Source organism: Salvelinus alpinus, chromosome 14, assembly GCF_045679555.1.
Source record: "Salvelinus alpinus chromosome 14, SLU_Salpinus.1, whole genome shotgun sequence".
Classification (NCBI taxonomy): domain Eukaryota; kingdom Metazoa; phylum Chordata; class Actinopteri; order Salmoniformes; family Salmonidae; genus Salvelinus; species Salvelinus alpinus.
Window position 1 is genome coordinate 41,621,379 of NC_092099.1, and position 15,668 is coordinate 41,637,046.

Genomic DNA, 15,668 nt, shown 5'->3' on the forward strand with positions numbered 1-15,668 from the left:
TGTACTGGGGGGGGGGGGGGTATGCTGTGGTCTATTAGGTTAAACAGTAGGGGCGGCAGGGTAGCCTAGTTGTTAGAGTGTAGGGGCGGCAGGTAGCCTAGTGGTTAGAGTGTAGGGACGGCAGCGTAGCCTAGTGGTTAGAGTGTAGGGACGGCAGCGTAGCCTAGTGGTTAGAGTGTAGGGGCGGCAGCGTAGCCTAGTGGTTAGAGTGTAGGGGCGGCAGCGTAGCCTAGCGGTTAGAGCATTGGACTAGTAACCGAAAGGTTACAAGATCAGATCTCCGAGCTGACAAGGTAAAAATCTGTTGTTCTGCCCCTGAACAAGGCAGTTAACCCACTGTTCCTAGGCCGTCATTGTAAATAAGAATTTGTTCTTAACTTCTTGGAACTATAGGGGGTGCTGTTCCGCATTAGCATATTTGGGTCTCCAAATTAAACTGCCTCGTGCTAAATTCTTGATCGTACAATATGCATATTATTGTTATTATTGGATAGAAAACACTTTCTAGTTTCTATAGCCGTTGGAATTTTGTCTCTGAGTGGTACAGAACAATATCTACAGCACTTTTCATGACAGGGGTCAGATTTCAGAAATTTTTACCCCTGATCTGGAGTCTGTTTTTAAGGCGACAGTGAATGCTATGAAGAAACCGACACTGCCTACGTCTTCCTCTGGGTGTCTGTACGTCATCACGTTTTGAATGGAGTCTATTGCACAATCACAGCCACTATAAAACAAGAAAACGTGGAAGTACCCTCTCTTTTCTTGGCGCGTCACAAGCAGGATGGACATCGGACTTGCCTCATTCCAAATCGTTGTTTAACCAGTAATATTTGTCTGGTCATGTTTTTACTCGTTATAGTTGTTAAAAACATCATAATGTCGTTAATTTGAACCGTTTTATAGCAATTTATATCCGTTTAGTGCGATTCTGAGGAATTTCTTTGTCGTGCACTTTTTAGCTTTGGGAACGTTTCGGGGTCTCGGTCGTTGTTAGTGGACATTTCGAAGGACAGAGGACATCTATCGACCAAAAGAAGTTTATAACATAGAAAGGATACATTGCCCAAGAATCTGATGGAAGAACAGCTCAAAGTAAGCAATATTTAATATGATAAATCGTTGTTCTGTCGAAATATTTTAAACGCATATTTCGCCATTTTGTTTGGTATAGCTTCACTTGGCGAACCCTGTATTGAAAAGTAAGGATAATTTTAAAAATGTAAGTCAGCGGTTGCATTAAGAACTAATTTGTCTTTCGATTCCTGTCAACCCTGTATTTTTTAGTCAAGTATATGATTAGCTTTCGATTAAACTAGATCACTCTGAAAGCTGACGTCCCTCATTTTGATGCTTGAGTTGTGACTATTTCCATTGTATAACCACGGTTTTGTATGGCTAAATATGCACATTTTCGAACAAACTGTATATGTATGTTGTAAAATGATGTTACAGGAGTGTCATCGGAAGAATTCTGAGAAGGTTAGTGAAAAAATTAATATATTTTGGCGGTGATTACGTTATAGCGCTCTTTGGCTGGAATCGATGCTCTGGTAACGTTTTCACATGTGGTATGCTAACTTATCGATTTATTGTGTTTTCGCTGTAAAACGCTTAGAAAATCTGAAATATTGTCTGGAATCACAAGATCTGGGTCTTTCCATTGCTATGCTTTGTCTATTCTTATGAAATGTTTTATTAAGAGTAAATTGGTCATACACGTTGCTCTCTATAGTAATTCTAGTCGTCTTGTGATGGTCGGTGCAATTGTAAACTGTGATTTCTACCTGAAATATGCACTTTTTTCTAACAAAACCTATCCTATACCATAAATATGTTATCAGACTGTCATCTGAAGAGGTTTTTTCTTGGTTAGTGGCTATCAATATCTTAGTTTAGCCGAATTGGTGATAGCACCTGAAGTAGTAAGAAACTGATGGAGTTAGAAAAGTGGTGTATTTTGCTAACGTGTTTAGCTAATAGATTTACATATTTTATCTTCCCTGTAAAACATTTTAAAAATCTGAAATGGTGGCTTTATTCACAAGATCTGTATCTTTCATCTGGTGTCTTGGACTTGTGATTTAATGATATTTAGATGCTACTATCTACTTGTGAAGCTATGCTAGCTATGCTAATCAGTGTGTGGGGGGGTGGGGGGTGATCCCGGACCCGGGGTAGAGGCTCGTTAGAGGTTAACTGACTTGCCTCGTTAAATAAATACAAAAACAGACTCTTAGCCTCCCATCCCATTCTAACCACCTCTCGCCAACTTTCTATTCATGTTACCTGATGAAATTGCTGTACAATATGATTTTGTTGCCATCTGATGGCACGTTCAAATGTCATAAATTAACACTGCAGAGCTCTCCCTGTCCTCTGCCGTGCCTTGATTGTATTACTGCTGATGATATCTGGAAATGTGCATGTACACCCTGGCCCATCTACTGTTGCTTGCCCCAATTCTGACTTATGCTCTGATATCTGCTTCACTGATTTCTGCTCTCGTAAAAGCCTGGGTTTTCTGCACGTTAACACTAGAAGCTTAGTACCTAAAACGGATCAACTGAAAGTGTGGGTTCACAGCTCCAATCCAGATGTGTTGGTCATTACTGAGACGTGGTTAAGGAAGAGTGTTTTGAATACTGATGTTAACCTTTCAGTTTATAACCTTTTACGGTAAGACAGATCTTCCAAAGGTGAGGGAGTGGCAATCTTTACCAAGGATCACCTTCAGGGATCAGGTTGTCTCCACCAAGTCTGTCCACAAACAATTTGATTTGCTGGTTTTAAGTATTAAACTTTCAAATAGCTCTTTGTTGACTGTTGCTGGGTGCTATTGTCCCCCATCAGCACCGGTCTGTACCCTACCTGCCCTAACCTCTCTCCTAACCCCTTACACTAAGTCTGAATTTGTCCTGCTAGGTGACCTAAACTGGGAAATGCTTAAACCACCTGACCATGTCCTAAAGCAATGGGACTCCCCAAATCTGTCTCAGATTATTACCAATCCCACAAGGTATGACTCCAAACACACAGAACATGCTTCTTCTTGATGTTATCGTCACAAATAATCCTGATAGGTATCAGTCTGGTGTTTTCTGTAATGACCTTAGTGATCACTGTTTTACAGCCTGTGTTCGTAATGTGTGAAACTCAGTGAAACGACCTGTCCTGATCTGTCATAGACGCTTGCTAAAAAGGAGCAGTTTTCTCTCTGTGGGTCTAACCCCAAGAAGTTCTGGAAAACGGTTAAACACCTGGAGAATAAACCCTCCTCCTCACAGCTGCTCATGTCCCTTAATGTTGATGATGTGGTTGTTACTGACAAGAAGCACATGGCTGAGCTCTTTAATCACCACTTCATTAAGTCAGGATTCCTATTTGACTCAGCCATGCCTCCTTGACTGTCCAACCTTTTCCTCATCTCCCACTCCTTCTAATGCGTCTATCCCTGATGCTTCTCCCTCTTTTTCCCCCTGCACCGCTACAAAGTTTCTCACTGAGTCCGAGGTGCTAAAGGAACGCCTGAAACTTGACCCCACAAAAATATCTGGGTCAGATGGTTTAGACCCTTTCTTCTTTAAGGTTGCTGCCCCTATCACCGCCAAGCCTATCTCTGACCTTTTTAACCTGTCTCTCCTCTCTGGGGAGGTTCCCATGGCTTGGAAGGCAGCTTTATTTAAAGGAGGAGATCAAGCTGATCCTAACTGTTATAGGCCTATTTCTATTTTGCCCTGTTTATCAAAAGTGTTGGAAAAACGTGTCAATAATCAACTGACTGGCTTTCTTGATGTCTATAGTATTCTCTCTGGTATGCAATCTGGTTTCTGCTCAGGTTATGGATGTGTGACTGCAACCAAGGTCCTCAATGATGTCACCATTGCCCTTGATTCTAAGCAATGTTGAGCTGCTATTTTTATTTACTTGGCCAAAGCTTTTGATACGATAGACCATTGGTTCACAAACTTTTATAGTCCCGTACCCCTTCAAACATTCAACATCCAGCTCCGTACCCACTCTAGCACCAGGGTCAGCGCACTTTAAAATGATGTTATTTGCCATCATTGTTAGCCTGCCACACACACACTATACGATACATTTATTAAACATTAGAATGAGTGTGAGCTTTTGTCACAACCCGGCTTGTGGGAAGTGACAAAGAGCTCTTATAGGACCAGGGCACAAATAATAATAATATAATAATAATCAATACTTTTGCTCTTTATTTAACCCTCTTACATATAAAATCTTATTTGTTCATCGCAGCCCTATCCAGAAATCTGGCAGTGACTTCTGATTAAATTAAATTTTCACAGAACCGCTTGTTGCAATTTCGATGAGGCTCTCTTGTTCAGATATCGGTAAGTGGACTGGAGGCAGGGCATGAAAGGGATAACGAATCCAGTTGTTTGTGTCATCCGTTTCGGGAAGGTACGTGCAGAATTGCTCACCCAGCTCACTCAGATGCTTCGCTATATCACATTTGACATTGTCCATAAGCTTGAGTTCATTTGCACACAAAAAAATCATACAATGTTGGAAAGACCTGTGTGTTGTCCTTGTTAATGCAGACAGAAAAGTTTGTTTATTTAATTTTTACAGGGACAGTGCACATTAATCAACGTTTCAGTAAAAGTGCCGGTTTTAGCCAGCCGGCTAATTTTCAACCGCAGTCCCTAACTTAAGAGATAGAGCTCCAACTTCTTAATCATAGCCTCAATTTTGTCCCGCACATTGAATATAGTTACGGAGAGTCCCTGTAATCCTAGATTCAGATCCTAGATTCAGGCGAGAAAAAACATCAACCAGATAGGCCAGTCGTGTGAGAAGCGGGTCATCATGCAAGCGGTCAGACAAGTGAAAATTATGGTCAGTAAAGAAAACTCTAAGCTCGTCTCTCAATTCAAAAAATAGCGTTACTACTTTGTCCCTTGATATAACCAGCTTCTGTATGTTGTAAAAGCGTTACATGGTCGCTGCCCATATCATTGCATAATGCAGAAAATACACGAGAGTTCAGGGACCTTGCTTTAACCAAGTTAACCAGTTTCACTGTAGTGTCCAAAACATATTTCAAGCTGTCAGGCATTCCCTTGGCAGCAAGAGCCTCTGGGTGGATGCTGCAGTGTACCTAAGTGACGTTGGGAGCAACTGCTTGCACGCACATTACCACTCCACTATGTCTCCCTGTCATGGCTTTTACACCATCAGTACAGATACCAACACATCTTGAACACCAAAGTCCATTTGATGTCACAAAGCTGTCCAGTACTTTAAAAAATATCCTCTCCTGTTGTCCTGGTTTCCAATGGTTTGCAGAAGAGGATGTCTTCCTTAATTGACCCCCCATAAACGTAACAGACATATACCAGGAGCTGTGCCAGGCCCGCCATGTCTGTTGACTCATCCAGCTGTAACACATTTAATTCACTGGCTTGTATGCAAAGCAGTAATTGTTTAAAAAAATATCTCCTGCCATGTCACTATATTAAAAAAAATATATACACTTTTATCCTAGCCCCGTTCCTGCAAGAGGCCTTTTGCCAGGCTGTCATTGTAATTAAGAATTTGCTCTTAACTGACTTTCCTTGGGAAAAAAAGGTTAAATAATTATATATATTTTTTAATCAAGAAGACATGTTAAGTGTTGGAAGGGGAAATGATTGAGAAGGTGAGAGGGATGGTTAGAGTGTGTGTTTCTGTGTGCCTCTGAGCCTGTATAAGTGTGTTTGTGTGTGTTTTCTCTGATATCGTACCATCATCCTCGTCAGCTGGTTCATCGTTGGACTTATCGATGGCGGCTCTGAAGCTCTCGTTGCAGCCCCGCCCCCCTGACCATGTGTGGGCGTTGCCTATGGAATGGGAGGAGAAGAGAAACAGCGATAGCTGTCTACTAACCCTGTCAGAGGGCTCGGATGGGGATAGGAGACATTCTTAGTGGACAGAAAGGAGATATATAAGGTTAGTGGAGAATGAAAGAGAGAATGGGCACATGAGAGACAGAGGAGAGAGAGAGAAGACAGAGAAGACAGGAGAGAGAGAGGAGAGAGACAGGAGAGAGGAGGGAGAGAGAGAGAGAGAGATAGGAGAGAGAGAAGAGAGAGAGGAGAGGAGAGAGGAGAGAGAGGAGAGAGAGAGGAGAGAGGAGAGAGGAGACAGGAGAGAGAGGAGAGAGAGAGGAGACAGGAGAGAGAGGAGAGAGGAGAGAGGAGATAGGAGGGAGAGAGAGAGGAGAGAGGAGAGAGAGGAGAGAGCGAGAGGAGACAGGAGATAGGAGGGAGGGAGGAGAGAGAGGAGAGAGAGAGGAGACAGGAGATATGAGGGAGAGAGGAGAGATGCAGGGTGTATTAGCTGATGGGGCATAATGTCAGTCTTAAGAATGTCTTTAACTGTCTGTCATACCGTTTATATGTTTAATCACCCAGCCCCGCAGGAGACCTTTTTCCTCTGGGTAAGCCGTCATAGTAAATAAGAATTTGCTCTTAATTGACTTGCCTAGTTAAATAAAGGTTGAAATCAAAAAATGTAGAAAGAAAAGGCCCGCCATAGCTCAAATGACATACCACACACCAGGCAAAACATACATATTATAGCATGGAACACACACAACAACCAGGACTGCTGCTACACAAACACACACACACACACACACACACACACACACACACACACACACACACACACACACACACACACACACACACACACACACACACACACACACACACACACACACACACACACACACACACACACACACACACACACACACACACACACACACACACACACACACACACACACACACACACATAACCAGGAAGAATAGATGGAAATAAATAACACACTCCTCCATCTCTTCCCTCCAGCCATCCCTCCAGCCATCCCTCCAGCCATCCAGCCAGCCATCCCTCCAGCCATCCCTACATCTCTTCCCTCCAGCCATCCCTCCATCTCTTCCCTCCAGCCATCCCTCCATATCTTCCCTCCATCTCTTCCCTCCACCCATCCCTCCAGCCATCCCTCCATCCATCCCTCCATCTCTTCCCTCCAGCCATCCCTCCATCTCTGCCCTCCAGCCATCCCTCCATCTCTGCCCTCCATCCATCCCTCCATCTCTTCCCTCCAGCCATCCATCCAGCCATCCCTCCAGCCATCCCTCCATCTCTGCCCTCCAGCCATCCCTCCAGCCATCCCTCCCTGAGCTGGGAGTTCCTCAACAGAGCACAATGCAGAATGATTACGCTCTAGGTACTCAGTTGCATTCAGTACTGTAATCGAACAAAGCTTATTTTCTGTCTAAATGTGTTGTCCCTCACAAATGTATCAACAAAATAAGTCTTTCCTCATAACAAGGTCACCTCATTAACATACCAAGTCACAGTACTAGGTCTAACTTTAAAACTACACATATTATTAATTCATGGATTATTAATTCTCATCTAGGCCTAAATACGTTATTAATGTTCATCTAGGCATAAATATGTTATTAACGATACATTTTAGGACCCCTTTAAGTATAAAAAATATATACATTCAAAAAAAATGATTTTATAAAATATTGAATTTGGCATTTACTATTATAGCCCAGAGAAACACATTCATAAATAGCAAAAAAAGAAAGTCAAAAAATAAACAATAACACGGTTTTGAAGCGTTTGTCCTATATCTAGGGGATATAAGAAAGCTAAGGAAATATTTGTTTACCCATATTTGACCCCTTAATTGGGCATGGGACACAAGCTAAGGCTTGATCACCCTTTAGCTGGCCACCTTTGATGAGGGTGTTTAGTGATTAAAGGCCGAAACACCCCACTGATTCGAAGGCACACTACTGAGGATGTGTCCCAAAATTGACATCTTAACCCAGTCTAAGAAATAAACCTCCCATGCCACTCTGGCAACATCACGGCAAATCTCATCTATTGGCACAATGGACAGTTTTAACATCTCGTCCCGTGTTTTATGATTCTTTTGTGTAGGCACAAAACTACCGCATTAGGTTTGTAGCCCAAACGGTTCAGAAGAGTTGGCACATTAACTGTGTCGACTTCAGACGAGTTCCCTGTCACTTGTAAAGGTTCGTAGAGCAAAACGAAGACCACCATCGTGTTCGTGAGTGTCTCCCCCTTTCCATAGTTTGTAGAGCCTACCGTTTGGATGCTACATATGTTTTCGTGAGAAGACCGACTTTTGGGGGATGTCTCACGGTCTGACAAACACCACTCTAGCTCTGGAAACTTGTCACAGCAGATGCAGAAGAGAGACATCTGTGGATTCAAATTGAATCAAATCAAATCAAGCGTTATTTGTCACATGAGGGTACAGGTTAGTTGAGGTAATTTGTACATGTAGGTGGGGGTGAAGTGACTATAAATAGATTAACAGCGAGTAGCAGCGGGGGTGGGGGGGGGGGATCAATGTAATAATCCGGTGACTATTTGATTAATTGTTCAGCAGTCTTATGGCTTGGGAGTAGATGCTGTTAAGGAGCCTTTTGGTCCTAGACTTGGTGCTCCGGTACCGTTTGCCCTGCGGTAGCAGAGAGAACAATCTATGACTTGGGTGACTGGAGTCTCTGACAATTTTATGGTCTTTCCTCTGACAGAGCCTATTATTTAGGTCCTGGATTGCAGGAAGCTTGGCCCCAGTGATGTACCGGGCCGTACGCACTACCCTCTGTAGAGCCTCGCGGTCGGATGCCGAACAGTTGCCATACCAGGCGGTGATGCAACCGGTCAGGATGCTCTCGATGGTGCAGCTGTATAACTTTTTGAGGATCTGGGGACCCATGGCAAATCTTTTCAGTCTCCTGACGAGGAAGTTGTTGTCGTGCCCGCTTCACGACTGTCTTGGTGTGTTTGGACCATGATAGTTCGTTGGTGATGTGGACACTCTCGACCCGCTCCACTTCAGCCCCGTCGATGTTAATGGGGGTCTGTTCAGCCCGCCTTTTCCTGTAGTCCACTCCTTTGTCTTGCTCACATTGAGGGAGAGGTACCAGTTCTCTGACCTCCTCCCTATGGGCTGTCTCATCATTGTCGGTGATCAGGCTTACCATTGTTGTGTTGTCAGCAAACTTGATGATGGTGTTGGAGTCGTGTTTGGCCACGCAGTCGTGAGTGAACAGGGAGTACAGGAGGGGACTAAGTACACACCCCTGAGGGGCCCCAGTGTTGAGGATCAGCGTGGCAGATGTGTTGTTGCCTACCCTTACCACATGGGGGTGGCCCGTCAGGAAGTCCAAGATCCAGTTGCAGATGGAGGTGTTTAGTCTCAGGGTCCTTAGCTTAGTGATGCGCTTCGTGGGCACTATGATGCGCTTCGTGGGCACTATGGTGTTGAACGCTGAGCTGTAGTCAATGAACAGCATTCTCACATAGGTGTTCCTTTTGTCCAGGTGGGAAAGTGCAGTGCGGAGTGTGATTGAGAATTCGTCATCTGTGGATCTGTTGGAGCGGTATGCGAATTGGAGTGGGTCTAGGGTTTCCAGGATGATGGTGTTGATGTGAGCCATGACCAGCCTTTCAAAGCACTTCATGTCTACCAATGTGAGTGCTACGGGGCGGTAATCATTCATGCAGGTTGCCTTCACTTCCTTGGGCACAGGGACGATGGTGGTCTGCCTGAAACATGTAGGTATCACAGACTCTGTCAGGGAGAGGTTGAAAATGTCAGTTCAGACACTTGCCAGTTGGTCCGTGCATGCTTTGAGTACACATCCTGGTAATCCATCTGGCCCCGCGGCTTTGTGAATGTTGACCTGTTGAAAGATCTTGCTCACATCAGCTACCGAGAGCGCTATCACACAGTCATCCAGAACAGCTGGTGCTCTCGTGCATGCTTCAGTGTTGCTTACCTCGAAGCGAGCATAAAAGGCATCTAACCCGTTTGTTTCCCTTTTTAGTCTGTAATAGTGTTCAATCTCTGCCACATCCAACCATCGTCAGACCCGGTGTAGTATGATTCAATCTTAATCCTGTATTGACACTTTGCTTGTTTGATGGTTCATCTGAGGGCATAGCAGGATTTATTATAAGCATCCGGATTAGTGTCCTGCTTCTTGAAAGCGGCAGCTCTAGCCTTTAGCTCGATGCGGATGTTGCCTGTAATCCATGGCTTCTAGTGGGATATGTACGTACAGTCAATGTGGGGACGACGTCGTCGATGCACTAATTGATGAAGCCGATGACTGAGGTGGTGTACTCCTCAATGCCATTGGATGAATCCCAGAACATATTCCAGTCTGTTCTAGCAAAACAGTCCTGTAGTTTAGCATCTGCTTCATCTGACCACTTTTTTATTGACCGGGTCACTGGTGCTTCCTGCTTTAGTTTTCACTTGTAAGCAGGAATCAGGAGGATATAATTATGGTCAGATTTGCCAAATGGAGGGCGAGGGAGAGCTTTGTTCGCGTCTCTGTGTGTGGAGTAAAGGTGTTCTAGAATTTTTTTCCCTCTGGTTGCACATTTAACATGTTGATAGAGATTTGGTAGAATATAAATTAAATTTATATAAATTTTCCATTGATTGTTGAAGAATAGAACTTCTAAATGCCTCATGATCTCAGTTCAACTGTCTTACTCCATGAGAACCGCAAATATAATATATGCTTTTTCTCCAATATTTGTACACAAAGTAGTGTAAACAAACACTATACAGCTTCAAAACAAAAAATAAATTGGTAAAACTGATTTAAGTTTGCCTGCATTGAAGTCCCCGGCCACTAGGAGCGCCGCTTCTGGGTGAGCATTTTTTTGTTTGCTTTTGGCCTTATAGAGTTGATTGAGTTAGATTAGATATTAATTATCATCTAGGCCTAAACATTGTATTAGTTCTCATCTAGGCCTGAACATGTTATCTACCACACCAAATTAGACCTGATTTACTAACACTAACCAGCCTGGACTGGTTTGTACCGTAGTAAATGTAAATCCGTGACACTCCAGTGTGTATGATATGTTACGTTTCATACGGTATGTATTAATTTGTGGATGTCCATCATCCATTTCTTACAACTTGATACAAATCTGCAAAAAAGTATTATATTCCAATTTGTTGTCACTAACATTAGCTAGGCATTAGGTGGCTTATGCTAATGTTAGCTAAGTGGCTAACGTTAGCTAGGCTAGGGGTTAGGGGTTAAGATTAGGGGAAGGGTTAGCTAACATGCTAAGTAGTTATAAAGTTGCTAATTAGCTAAAATTGTCCATGATGAGATTTGAACACGCAACCTTAGATGTTGCTAGACGTTAGCATTATACGCCTACACATCCACCCTACTTGAATTTTATACGAAAGCCCACTTCTGTCTTATGTAACCATACTAAAAATAACATATCATACTAATTTGAGTGTCCCGTATTTATGTTTACTATGTTATGTCTAGTCTATGAGACCAGGCTCCATTCATTTCTACATTAGACCAGTCAGTCCTGTTATACTAAGTCATTTCTACATTAGACCAGTCAGTCTTGTTATACTACCACTCACTCCTTACACAGGGCATGAGAGGAGTAACAAACTCTGGAATCAGCACAATACTGATGCCCCTTCTCTCCCACAGAGACTGAGGTCAGAGCTAGTGGGCGAGGGTTTGAGAAATTAGAGACACATTAAAGCACATTTAAAGGAGAGACATAAATATGAAACAGACCTCTATGGTACGATGTCATTCTTGAGGAGTGATCAAATCCATCAAGTGTCGTGGAGTGTGAAATCAATGTTTCTCCATTGGTGGACACTAGAGAGAATGGAGAGAGGCACATGCTGCTTCTGCCACTCCTCACACATCTCATAACTGGTTTACCTTGATTAAACCAACTCTGAGCGAGAGAGAGAGAGAGAGAGAGAGAGAGAGAGAGAAAGAGAGAGAGAGAGAGAGAGAGAGAAAGAGAGAGAGAGAAAGAGAGAAAAAGAGAGAGAGAGAAAAAGAGAGAGAGAGAGAGAGAGAGAGAGAGAGAGAGAGAGAGAGAGAGAGAGAGAGAGAGAGAGAGAGAGAGAGAGAGAGAGAGAGAGAGAGAGAGAGAGAGAGAGAGAGAGAGAGAGAGAGAGAGAGAGAGAGAGGGGGAGAGAGGGAGAGAGAGAGAGATTTCCCTCAGTTTACACAGACCCACAAAGAATTCAAAAACAAACTCAATTTTGATAAACTCCCATATCTACTGGGTGAAATACCACGGTGTTTCATCACAGCAGCAAGATTTGTGACCTGTTGCCACAAGAAAAGGGCAACCAGTGAAGAACAAACACCATTGTAAATACAACCCATATTTATGCTTATTTATTTTCCCTTTTGTACCTTAACTATTTGCAAATCGTTACAACACTGTATATATATATATATAATATGACATTTGAAATGTCTCTATTCTATTTTGTGAGTGTAATGTTTACTGTTAATTTTTTATTGTTTATTTCACTTTTGTATATTATCTATTTCACCTGCTTTGGCAATGTTAACACATGTTTCCCATGCCAATAAAGCCCTTAAATAGGACTGAAATTGAATTGAGAGAGATAAAGAGAGAGAGATGTACACATCTTAGAATCAACTATTATAGACAACCAGAACCTAATGGATTATATATATAATATACAGACCACAAATTCAAATTGACTATACTTAAACTCTTTAACATCCTCCTCAGCTCTGGCATCTTCCCCCAATATTTGGAACCAAGGACTGATCACTCCAATCCACAAAAGTAGAGACAAATTTGACCCCAATAACTACCGTGGGAAATCCGTCAACAGCAACCTTGGGAAAATCCTCTGCATTATCATGAACAGCAGACTCGTACATTTCCTCAGTGAAAACAACGTACTGAGCAAATTTCAAATTGTTTTCTTACCAAATTACCGTACGACAGACCACGTATTCACCCTGCACACCCTAATTGACAAGAATCTGAAGTCAAATGTCTACTGTTTGCAAAATTGAGACTGCATGCAGAATTCTGCAAAAAAATACCCTCAATGTAAAACACCATATAGTTAATGCATAATTCAATCTACAATCAATATCTCTCTCTTTCTCTCTCGTTCTCACTCTCAATTCAATTTCATTTTCAATGTAAGGGCTTTATTGGCATGGGAAACATCTGTTGCCCTTTTCTTGTGGCAACAGGTCACAAACCTAGAGAGGAACCAGGCTCTGAAGGGTGACCAGTCCTCTTCTGGCTGTGCCGGGTGGAGATTAATAGAGTACATGGCCGTTATTGATTGGTCTTCAAGACGTTCAAATGTTCATAGATGACCATCAGGGTTGTAGAGGGTGCAACAGGTCAGTACCTCAGGAGTAAATGTCAGTTGGATTTTCATAGCCGATCATTCGAAGGTAGAGAGAGAGAGAGTTGAAAACAACACGTCCGGTGAACAGGTCAGGGTTCCATAGCCGCAGGCAGAACAGTTGAAACTGGAGCAGCAGCACGACCTGGTGGACTGGGGACAGCCAGGAGTCATCATGCCAGGTAGTCCTGAAGCATGGTTCTAGGGCTCAGGTCTTCCTGTAGGGAGGGAGAGAGGGACAAAGAGTGAATTAGAGAGAGCATACTTAAATTCACACAGGACACCAGATAAGACAGGAGAAATACACCAGATATAACAGACTGACCCTAGCCCCCCAACACATAGACTATTGCTGCATAGATACTGGAGGGTGAGACAGGGGTGGGCCCTGTGGCCCACTGTGGCCCCGTCCGACGATGCACTTAGTGGAAGTTACCTGTGGTGCTGATGTTTAGGCTGAGGTATGTATAGCTTTAGTGTGCTCTAGGGCAACGGTGTCTAGATTGAATTTATATTTGTGGTCCTGGCAACTGGACCTTTTTTGGAACACCATTATTATGGTCTTACTGAGACCGACTGTCAGGGCCCAGGTCTGACAGAATCTGTGCAAAATATCTAGGTGCTGCTGTAGGCCCTCCTTGATTGGTGACAGAAGCACCAGATCATCAGCGAACAGTAGACATTTGACTTCAGATTCTAGTAGGGTGAGACTGGGTGCTGCAGACCGTTCTAGTGCCCTCGCCAATTTGATGATATATATGTTGAAGAGGGTGGAGCTCAAGCTGCATCCCTGTCTCCCAGATATAACATTGAGACAGATATTTCACCAGATGTATAAATGTGAAGCATCCGCTTGGCGTTTCCACTCACTACCAAATATGGTGATGAGAGGCCGGAAGTGGGAGGAGATGGAACGAGATGGATTTTCACCAAATATGGTGATGAGAGGAAACCAGCTGGCCTGTAGTGGGAGCACATTTTCTCATCGATATAACATTTTATCTCCATACAGTTTTCTCTTCCCAAAACTCAAAAAATCTGTTATGAACAGAGTGGACAAAGTTTTATAGACTTTATCCTTCGCAAAATGTTTTTAAAAAATCACGTTGGTTATGAGTGCAAAGACACATTGAGTTATAGCACATCCTTCACAGAGTAGGTGTTCCCTAACGGAAATATGCAGATACATTCTAGAACGAGCCAATACGGTCTGGGTAGCTGGTGCTCTGCCCACTATGACTCATTTGTTACCATTGGAAACGACAGGCTGTGGTCTATCTTGGTTTAGTTATAACAATCTTTGCCTGTCTCACCCCACGGCCCCGTGGAAAGGAATGTGTGTTTTTTTTGCCAATTTTAACCACACACTTGTTGCTTGTGTACATGGATTTTATAATGTCGTATGTTTTTCCTTCCAACACCACTTTCCAACCATTTGCATAGTAGACCGTCACGCCAAATTGAGTCAAAAGCTTTTATGAATTCAACAAAGAGAAGAAGACCGTCTTTGTTTTGGTCTCTCTTGGAGAAGAGGAGGAGGACTTAAAAGGTCAGCTGTCAGTTTGACACTTTTGTTACCATGACACTCTCTCTCTCCTCTCCCTCCATCCTTCTCCCCCATTCACCAGCTAGATAGATAGATATAAGCCCCAGAGACGGACTATCTCTCTCTCTCTCTCTCTCTCTCTCTCTCTCTCTCTCTCTCTCTCTCTCTCTCTCTCTCTCTCTCTCTCTCTCTCTCTCTCTCTCTCTCTCTCTCTCTCTCTCTCTCTCTCTCTCTCTCTCTCTCTCTCTCTCTCTCTCTCTCTCTCTCTCTCTCTCCTCCAGCACTACACATGCAACACTGCAGTTTAAATACTGGTATTTTATATGATTTCACCATACCATAAATGCAATAAAACGTTACACACAGTACACACACTGCCTGCTACACACACACAGTACACACACAGCCTGGTATACACACGGCCTGTTACACACAGTACACACACAGCCTGGTATACACACGGCCTGTTACACACAGTACACACACAGCCTGGTATACACACGGCCTGTTACACACAGTACACACACAGCCTGGTATACACACTGCCTGTTACACACAGTACACACACAGCCTGGTATACACACTGCCTGTTACACACAGTACACACACAGCCTGGTATACACACGGCCTGTTACACACAGTACACACACAGCCTGGTATACACACGGCCTGTTACACACAGTACACACACAGCCTGGTATACACACGGCCTGTTACACACAGTACACACACAGCCTGGTATACACACTGCCTGTTACACACAGTACACACACGGCCTGTTACACACACTGCCTGTTACACATAGTACAAACACTGCCTGTTACACACACTG